We start from the raw sequence: 10421 nt of genomic DNA on the forward strand, positions 1-10421 counted from the left end.
ATCCCAGTTACCGGGAGGCTGAGGCTGGAGGATCGTTTGAGCTCAGGAGCTCTGAGCTGCAGCGGATATGCAGATCGGGTGTCCGCACTAAGTTCGGTATCGGTATGGTGGTCCTAGGGGAGCCTTGGACCACCAGGTCGTCTAAGGAGGGGTGCACCGGCCCAGGTCGGAGACGGAGCAGGTCAAAGCCCTCGTGCCGCTCAGTAGTGGGATCGCGCCTGTGAATAGACGCTGTAGTGCAGCCTGAGTAACACAGCGGGACCCAGTCTTTTTACACTCTTTATACTGTTCAACAAACAGCTGATACTACAACAACAAGGTGTTTACATGGTACAGCAGCTTCATCACTGCTTATAGTTCCCACGAAAACATTCAGAAACCAGTTGTGTTTCTTTGTCCTACAGCGCCTCCACCTGGAGGAGAGGAATGATGAGCATCAATCACAGCATTCAGTGCAGCACCACAGATACAGCAAACTAACGGGGCTTTCTTTATGACATTCAATCAACGTGATGGAGAGGTGAAAAGTCACAAACAAACACTTTTCTTTTGCATTTTGCATATTGATAAAAACAAGCCACGGACGTGAAATATGTAGCTTCAATCATTAGAAGACCTCTTACATTTCAATCATCTCTTTTTCTCAGTTCATTATGTTTTCCTCATTATTTCATGGGTTTCCTCATCTTTACCAGAGACCAGATTCCTGCTGTATTTTCAGGGTCAAACTATGTTTTGTAGTTGCTGTAATCTGGATTTTATCACATAAATCAAGGATCATATTCAGAGGGACGTCTGTGCTGTGTGAACTCGAAAATAACTTTGATTAAACTATATCACAAACTGTATTGCATCAAACAATCTTATCGAAAACTTGATTGTTGCTGAGTACATGGATAAATAAATATGAAACTGCATGTAGTCATCTACTGTTGCTAACATGCGGTCATTCTACTGCCTTGACTTTTTATTTTGAAATATTCTTACTTCCGGGTTACCTGCCTTCAACGTTGCAGTTGCAGATTTTGTTTTCATCGCTAGATTCCGCTTGATCACCCTAATGACGTGACGTTTGTAAAAACCCAAATCCTTCTGAATGAATAGATCTCTCGCCGGGTGCGGTGGCGCGCGCCTGTAATCCCAGTTACCGGGAGGCTGAGGCTGGAGGATCGTTTGAGCTCAGGAGCTCTGAGCTGCAGCGGATATGCAGATCGGGTGTCCGCACTAAGTTCGGTATCGGTATGGTGGTCCTAGGGGAGCCTTGGACCACCAGGTCGTCTAAGGAGGGGTGCACCGGCCCAGGTCGGAGACGGAGCAGGTCAAAGCCCTCGTGCCGCTCAGTAGTGGGATCGCGCCTGTGAATAGACGCTGTAGTGCAGCCTGAGTAACACAGTGGGACCCAGTCTTTTTACACTCTTTATACTGTTCAACAAACAGCTGATACTACAACAACAAGGTGTTTACATGGTACAGCAGCTTCATCACTGCTTATAGTTCCCACGAAAACATTCAGAAACCAGTTGTGTTTCTTTGTCCTACAGCGCCTCCACCTGGAGGAGAGGAATGATGAGCATCAATCACAGCATTCAGTGCAGCACCACAGATACAGCAAACTAACGGGGCTTTCTTTATGACATTCAATCAACGTGATGGAGAGGTGAAAAGTCACAAACAAACACTTTTCTTTTGCATTTTGCATATTGATAAAAAGAAGCCACGGACGTGAAATATGTAGCTTCAATCATTAGAAGACCTCTTACATTTCAATCATCTCTTTTTCTCAGTTCATCATGTTTTCCTCATTATTTCATGGGTTTCCTCATCTTTACCAGAGACCAGATTCCTGCTGTATTTTCAGGGTCAAACTATGTTTTGTAGTTGCTGTAATCTGGATTTTATCACATAAATCAAGGATCATATTCAGAGGGACGTCTGTGCTGTGTGAACTCGAAAATAACTTTGATTAAACTATATCACAAACTGTATTGCATCAAACAATCTTATCGAAAACTTGATTGTTGCTGAGTACATGGATAAATAAATATGAAACTGCATGTAGTCATCTACTGTTGCTAACATGCGGTCATTCTACTGCCTTGACTTTTTATTTTGAAATATTCTTACTTCCGGGTTACCTGCCTTCAACGTTGCAGTTGCAGATTTTGTTTTCATCGCTAGATTCCGCTTGATCACCCTAATGACGTGACGTTTGTAAAAACCCAAATCCTTCTGAATGAATAGATCTCTCGCCGGGTGCGGTGGCGCGCGCCTGTAATCCCAGTTACCGGGAGGCTGAGGCTGGAGGATCGTTTGAGCTCAGGAGCTCTGAGCTGCAGCGGATATGCAGATCGGGTGTCCGCACTAAGTTCGGTATCGGTATGGTGGTCCTAGGGGAGCCTTGGACCACCAGGTCGTCTAAGGAGGGGTGCACCGGCCCAGGTCGGAGACGGAGCAGGTCAAAGCCCTCGTGCCGCTCAGTAGTGGGATCGCGCCTGTGAATAGACGCTGTAGTGCAGCCTGAGTAACACAGCGGGACCCAGTCTTTTTACACTCTTTATACTGTTCAACAAACAGCTGATACTACAACAACAAGGTGTTTACATGGTACAGCAGCTTCATCACTGCTTATAGTTCCCACGAAAACATTCAGAAACCAGTTGTGTTTCTTTGTCCTACAGCGCCTCCACCTGGAGGAGAGGAATGATGAGCATCAATCACAGCATTCAGTGCAGCACCACAGATACAGCAAACTAACGGGGCTTTCTTTATGACATTCAATCAACGTGATGGAGAGGTGAAAAGTCACAAACAAACACTTTTCTTTTGCATTTTGCATATTGATAAAAAGAAGCCACGGACGTGAAATATGTAGCTTCAATCATTAGAAGACCTCTTACATTTCAATCATCTCTTTTTCTCAGTTCATCATGTTTTCCTCATTATTTCATGGGTTTCCTCATCTTTACCAGAGACCAGATTCCTGCTGTATTTTCAGGGTCAAACTATGTTTTGTAGTTGCTGTAATCTGGATTTTATCACATAAATCAAGGATCATATTCAGAGGGACGTCTGTGCTGTGTGAACTCGAAAATAACTTTGATTAAACTATATCACAAACTGTATTGCATCAAACAATCTTATCGAAAACTTGATTGTTGCTGAGTACATGGATAAATAAATATGAAACTGCATGTAGTCATCTACTGTTGCTAACATGCGGTCATTCTACTGCCTTGACTTTTTATTTTGAAATATTCTTACTTCCGGGTTACCTGCCTTCAACGTTGCAGTTGCAGATTTTGTTTTCATCGCTAGATTCCGCTTGATCACCCTAATGACGTGACGTTTGTAAAAACCCAAATCCTTCTGAATGAATAGATCTCTCGCCGGGTGCGGTGGCGCGCGCCTGTAATCCCAGTTACCGGGAGGCTGAGGCTGGAGGATCGTTTGAGCTCAGGAGCTCTGAGCTGCAGCGGATATGCAGATCGGGTGTCCGCACTAAGTTCGGTATCGGTATGGTGGTCCTAGGGGAGCCTTGGACCACCAGGTCGTCTAAGGAGGGGTGCACCGGCCCAGGTCGGAGACGGAGCAGGTCAAAGCCCTCGTGCCGCTCAGTAGTGGGATCGCGCCTGTGAATAGACGCTGTAGTGCAGCCTGAGTAACACAGTGGGACCCAGTCTTTTTACACTCTTTATACTGTTCAACAAACAGCTGATACTACAACAACAAGGTGTTTACATGGTACAGCAGCTTCATCACTGCTTATAGTTCCCACGAAAACATTCAGAAACCAGTTGTGTTTCTTTGTCCTACAGCGCCTCCACCTGGAGGAGAGGAATGATGAGCATCAATCACAGCATTCAGTGCAGCACCACAGATACAGCAAACTAACGGGGCTTTCTTTATGACATTCAATCAACGTGATGGAGAGGTGAAAAGTCACAAACAAACACTTTTCTTTTGCATTTTGCATATTGATAAAAAGAAGCCACGGACGTGAAATATGTAGCTTCAATCATTAGAAGACCTCTTACATTTCAATCATCTCTTTTTCTCAGTTCATCATGTTTTCCTCATTATTTCATGGGTTTCCTCATCTTTACCAGAGACCAGATTCCTGCTGTATTTTCAGGGTCAAACTATGTTTTGTAGTTGCTGTAATCTGGATTTTATCACATAAATCAAGGATCATATTCAGAGGGACGTCTGTGCTGTGTGAACTCGAAAATAACTTTGATTAAACTATATCACAAACTGTATTGCATCAAACAATCTTATCGAAAACTTGATTGTTGCTGAGTACATGGATAAATAAATATGAAACTGCATGTAGTCATCTACTGTTGCTAACATGCGGTCATTCTACTGCCTTGACTTTTTATTTTGAAATATTCTTACTTCCGGGTTACCTGCCTTCAACGTTGCAGTTGCAGATTTTGTTTTCATCGCTAGATTCCGCTTGATCACCCTAATGACGTGACGTTTGTAAAAACCCAAATCCTTCTGAATGAATAGATCTCTCGCCGGGTGCGGTGGCGCGCGCCTGTAATCCCAGTTACCGGGAGGCTGAGGCTGGAGGATCGTTTGAGCTCAGGAGCTCTGAGCTGCAGCGGATATGCAGATCGGGTGTCCGCACTAAGTTCGGTATCGGTATGGTGGTCCTAGGGGAGCCTTGGACCACCAGGTCGTCTAAGGAGGGGTGCACCGGCCCAGGTCGGAGACGGAGCAGGTCAAAGCCCTCGTGCCGCTCAGTAGTGGGATCGCGCCTGTGAATAGACGCTGTAGTGCAGCCTGAGTAACACAGCGGGACCCAGTCTTTTTACACTCTTTATACTGTTCAACAAACAGCTGATACTACAACAACAAGGTGTTTACATGGTACAGCAGCTTCATCACTGCTTATAGTTCCCACGAAAACATTCAGAAACCAGTTGTGTTTCTTTGTCCTACAGCGCCTCCACCTGGAGGAGAGGAATGATGAGCATCAATCACAGCATTCAGTGCAGCACCACAGATACAGCAAACTAACGGGGCTTTCTTTATGACATTCAATCAACGTGATGGAGAGGTGAAAAGTCACAAACAAACACTTTTCTTTTGCATTTTGCATATTGATAAAAAGAAGCCACGGACGTGAAATATGTAGCTTCAATCATTAGAAGACCTCTTACATTTCAATCATCTCTTTTTCTCAGTTCATCATGTTTTCCTCATTATTTCATGGGTTTCCTCATCTTTACCAGAGACCAGATTCCTGCTGTATTTTCAGGGTCAAACTATGTTTTGTAGTTGCTGTAATCTGGATTTTATCACATAAATCAAGGATCATATTCAGAGGGACGTCTGTGCTGTGTGAACTCGAAAATAACTTTGATTAAACTATATCACAAACTGTATTGCATCAAACAATCTTATCGAAAACTTGATTGTTGCTGAGTACATGGATAAATAAATATGAAACTGCATGTAGTCATCTACTGTTGCTAACATGCGGTCATTCTACTGCCTTGACTTTTTATTTTGAAATATTCTTACTTCCGGGTTACCTGCCTTCAACGTTGCAGTTGCAGATTTTGTTTTCATCGCTAGATTCCGCTTGATCACCCTAATGACGTGACGTTTGTAAAAACCCAAATCCTTCTGAATGAATAGATCTCTCGCCGGGTGCGGTGGCGCGCGCCTGTAATCCCAGTTACCGGGAGGCTGAGGCTGGAGGATCGTTTGAGCTCAGGAGCTCTGAGCTGCAGCGGATATGCAGATCGGGTGTCCGCACTAAGTTCGGTATCGGTATGGTGGTCCTAGGGGAGCCTTGGACCACCAGGTCGTCTAAGGAGGGGTGCACCGGCCCAGGTCGGAGACGGAGCAGGTCAAAGCCCTCGTGCCGCTCAGTAGTGGGATCGCGCCTGTGAATAGACGCTGTAGTGCAGCCTGAGTAACACAGCGGGACCCAGTCTTTTTACACTCTTTATACTGTTCAACAAACAGCTGATACTACAACAACAAGGTGTTTACATGGTACAGCAGCTTCATCACTGCTTATAGTTCCCACGAAAACATTCAGAAACCAGTTGTGTTTCTTTGTCCTACAGCGCCTCCACCTGGAGGAGAGGAATGATGAGCATCAATCACAGCATTCAGTGCAGCACCACAGATACAGCAAACTAACGGGGCTTTCTTTATGACATTCAATCAACGTGATGGAGAGGTGAAAAGTCACAAACAAACACTTTTCTTTTGCATTTTGCATATTGATAAAAAGAAGCCACGGACGTGAAATATGTAGCTTCAATCATTAGAAGACCTCTTACATTTCAATCATCTCTTTTTCTCAGTTCATCATGTTTTCCTCATTATTTCATGGGTTTCCTCATCTTTACCAGAGACCAGATTCCTGCTGTATTTTCAGGGTCAAACTATGTTTTGTAGTTGCTGTAATCTGGATTTTATCACATAAATCAAGGATCATATTCAGAGGGACGTCTGTGCTGTGTGAACTCGAAAATAACTTTGATTAAACTATATCACAAACTGTATTGCATCAAACAATCTTATCGAAAACTTGATTGTTGCTGAGTACATGGATAAATAAATATGAAACTGCATGTAGTCATCTACTGTTGCTAACATGCGGTCATTCTACTGCCTTGACTTTTTATTTTGAAATATTCTTACTTCCGGGTTACCTGCCTTCAACGTTGCAGTTGCAGATTTTGTTTTCATCGCTAGATTCCGCTTGATCACCCTAATGACGTGACGTTTGTAAAAACCCAAATCCTTCTGAATGAATAGATCTCTCGCCGGGTGCGGTGGCGCGCGCCTGTAATCCCAGTTACCGGGAGGCTGAGGCTGGAGGATCGTTTGAGCTCAGGAGCTCTGAGCTGCAGCGGATATGCAGATCGGGTGTCCGCACTAAGTTCGGTATCGGTATGGTGGTCCTAGGGGAGCCTTGGACCACCAGGTCGTCTAAGGAGGGGTGCACCGGCCCAGGTCGGAGACGGAGCAGGTCAAAGCCCTCGTGCCGCTCAGTAGTGGGATCGCGCCTGTGAATAGACGCTGTAGTGCAGCCTGAGTAACACAGCGGGACCCAGTCTTTTTACACTCTTTATACTGTTCAACAAACAGCTGATACTACAACAACAAGGTGTTTACATGGTACAGCAGCTTCATCACTGCTTATAGTTCCCACGAAAACATTCAGAAACCAGTTGTGTTTCTTTGTCCTACAGCGCCTCCACCTGGAGGAGAGGAATGATGAGCATCAATCACAGCATTCAGTGCAGCACCACAGATACAGCAAACTAACGGGGCTTTCTTTATGACATTCAATCAACGTGATGGAGAGGTGAAAAGTCACAAACAAACACTTTTCTTTTGCATTTTGCATATTGATAAAAAGAAGCCACGGACGTGAAATATGTAGCTTCAATCATTAGAAGACCTCTTACATTTCAATCATCTCTTTTTCTCAGTTCATCATGTTTTCCTCATTATTTCATGGGTTTCCTCATCTTTACCAGAGACCAGATTCCTGCTGTATTTTCAGGGTCAAACTATGTTTTGTAGTTGCTGTAATCTGGATTTTATCACATAAATCAAGGATCATATTCAGAGGGACGTCTGTGCTGTGTGAACTCGAAAATAACTTTGATTAAACTATATCACAAACTGTATTGCATCAAACAATCTTATCGAAAACTTGATTGTTGCTGAGTACATGGATAAATAAATATGAAACTGCATGTAGTCATCTACTGTTGCTAACATGCGGTCATTCTACTGCCTTGACTTTTTATTTTGAAATATTCTTACTTCCGGGTTACCTGCCTTCAACGTTGCAGTTGCAGATTTTGTTTTCATCGCTAGATTCCGCTTGATCACCCTAATGACGTGACGTTTGTAAAAACCCAAATCCTTCTGAATGAATAGATCTCTCGCCGGGTGCGGTGGCGCGCGCCTGTAATCCCAGTTACCGGGAGGCTGAGGCTGGAGGATCGTTTGAGCTCAGGAGCTCTGAGCTGCAGCGGATATGCAGATCGGGTGTCCGCACTAAGTTCGGTATCGGTATGGTGGTCCTAGGGGAGCCTTGGACCACCAGGTCGTCTAAGGAGGGGTGCACCGGCCCAGGTCGGAGACGGAGCAGGTCAAAGCCCTCGTGCCGCTCAGTAGTGGGATCGCGCCTGTGAATAGACGCTGTAGTGCAGCCTGAGTAACACAGCGGGACCCAGTCTTTTTACACTCTTTATACTGTTCAACAAACAGCTGATACTACAACAACAAGGTGTTTACATGGTACAGCAGCTTCATCACTGCTTATAGTTCCCACGAAAACATTCAGAAACCAGTTGTGTTTCTTTGTCCTACAGCGCCTCCACCTGGAGGAGAGGAATGATGAGCATCAATCACAGCATTCAGTGCAGCACCACAGATACAGCAAACTAACGGGGCTTTCTTTATGACATTCAATCAACGTGATGGAGAGGTGAAAAGTCACAAACAAACACTTTTCTTTTGCATTTTGCATATTGATAAAAAGAAGCCACGGACGTGAAATATGTAGCTTCAATCATTAGAAGACCTCTTACATTTCAATCATCTCTTTTTCTCAGTTCATCATGTTTTCCTCATTATTTCATGGGTTTCCTCATCTTTACCAGAGACCAGATTCCTGCTGTATTTTCAGGGTCAAACTATGTTTTGTAGTTGCTGTAATCTGGATTTTATCACATAAATCAAGGATCATATTCAGAGGGACGTCTGTGCTGTGTGAACTCGAAAATAACTTTGATTAAACTATATCACAAACTGTATTGCATCAAACAATCTTATCGAAAACTTGATTGTTGCTGAGTACATGGATAAATAAATATGAAACTGCATGTAGTCATCTACTGTTGCTAACATGCGGTCATTCTACTGCCTTGACTTTTTATTTTGAAATATTCTTACTTCCGGGTTACCTGCCTTCAACGTTGCAGTTGCAGATTTTGTTTTCATCGCTAGATTCCGCTTGATCACCCTAATGACGTGACGTTTGTAAAAACCCAAATCCTTCTGAATGAATAGATCTCTCGCCGGGTGCGGTGGCGCGCGCCTGTAATCCCAGTTACCGGGAGGCTGAGGCTGGAGGATCGTTTGAGCTCAGGAGCTCTGAGCTGCAGCGGATATGCAGATCGGGTGTCCGCACTAAGTTCGGTATCGGTATGGTGGTCCTAGGGGAGCCTTGGACCACCAGGTCGTCTAAGGAGGGGTGCACCGGCCCAGGTCGGAGACGGAGCAGGTCAAAGCCCTCGTGCCGCTCAGTAGTGGGATCGCGCCTGTGAATAGACGCTGTAGTGCAGCCTGAGTAACACAGCGGGACCCAGTCTTTTTACACTCTTTATACTGTTCAACAAACAGCTGATACTACAACAACAAGGTGTTTACATGGTACAGCAGCTTCATCACTGCTTATAGTTCCCACGAAAACATTCAGAAACCAGTTGTGTTTCTTTGTCCTACAGCGCCTCCACCTGGAGGAGAGGAATGATGAGCATCAATCACAGCATTCAGTGCAGCACCACAGATACAGCAAACTAACGGGGCTTTCTTTATGACATTCAATCAACGTGATGGAGAGGTGAAAAGTCACAAACAAACACTTTTCTTTTGCATTTTGCATATTGATAAAAAGAAGCCACGGACGTGAAATATGTAGCTTCAATCATTAGAAGACCTCTTACATTTCAATCATCTCTTTTTCTCAGTTCATTATGTTTTCCTCATTATTTCATGGGTTTCCTCATCTTTACCAGAGACCAGATTCCTGCTGTATTTTCAGGGTCAAACTATGTTTTGTAGTTGCTGTAATCTGGATTTTATCACATAAATCAAGGATCATATTCAGAGGGACGTCTGTGCTGTGTGAACTCGAAAATAACTTTGATTAAACTATATCACAAACTGTATTGCATCAAACAATCTTATCGAAAACTTGATTGTTGCTGAGTACATGGATAAATAAATATGAAACTGCATGTAGTCATCTACTGTTGCTAACATGCGGTCATTCTACTGCCTTGACTTTTTATTTTGAAATATTCTTACTTCCGGGTTACCTGCCTTCAACGTTGCAGTTGCAGATTTTGTTTTCATCGCTAGATTCCGCTTGATCACCCTAATGACGTGACGTTTGTAAAAACCCAAATCCTTCTGAATGAATAGATCTCTCGCCGGGTGCGGTGGCGCGCGCCTGTAATCCCAGTTACCGGGAGGCTGAGGCTGGAGGATCGTTTGAGCTCAGGAGCTCTGAGCTGCAGCGGATATGCAGATCGGGTGTCCGCACTAAGTTCGGTATCGGTATGGTGGTCCTAGGGGAGCCTTGGACCACCAGGTCGTCTAAGGAGGGGTGCACCGGCCCAGGTCGGAGACGGAGCAGGTCAAAG

The sequence above is a fragment of the Anarhichas minor genome, unplaced genomic scaffold (assembly GCF_050575085.1).
Source record: "Anarhichas minor isolate MPS153535 unplaced genomic scaffold, ASM5057508v1 ptg000026l, whole genome shotgun sequence".
NCBI classification, from domain to species: Eukaryota; Metazoa; Chordata; class Actinopteri; order Perciformes; family Anarhichadidae; genus Anarhichas; species Anarhichas minor.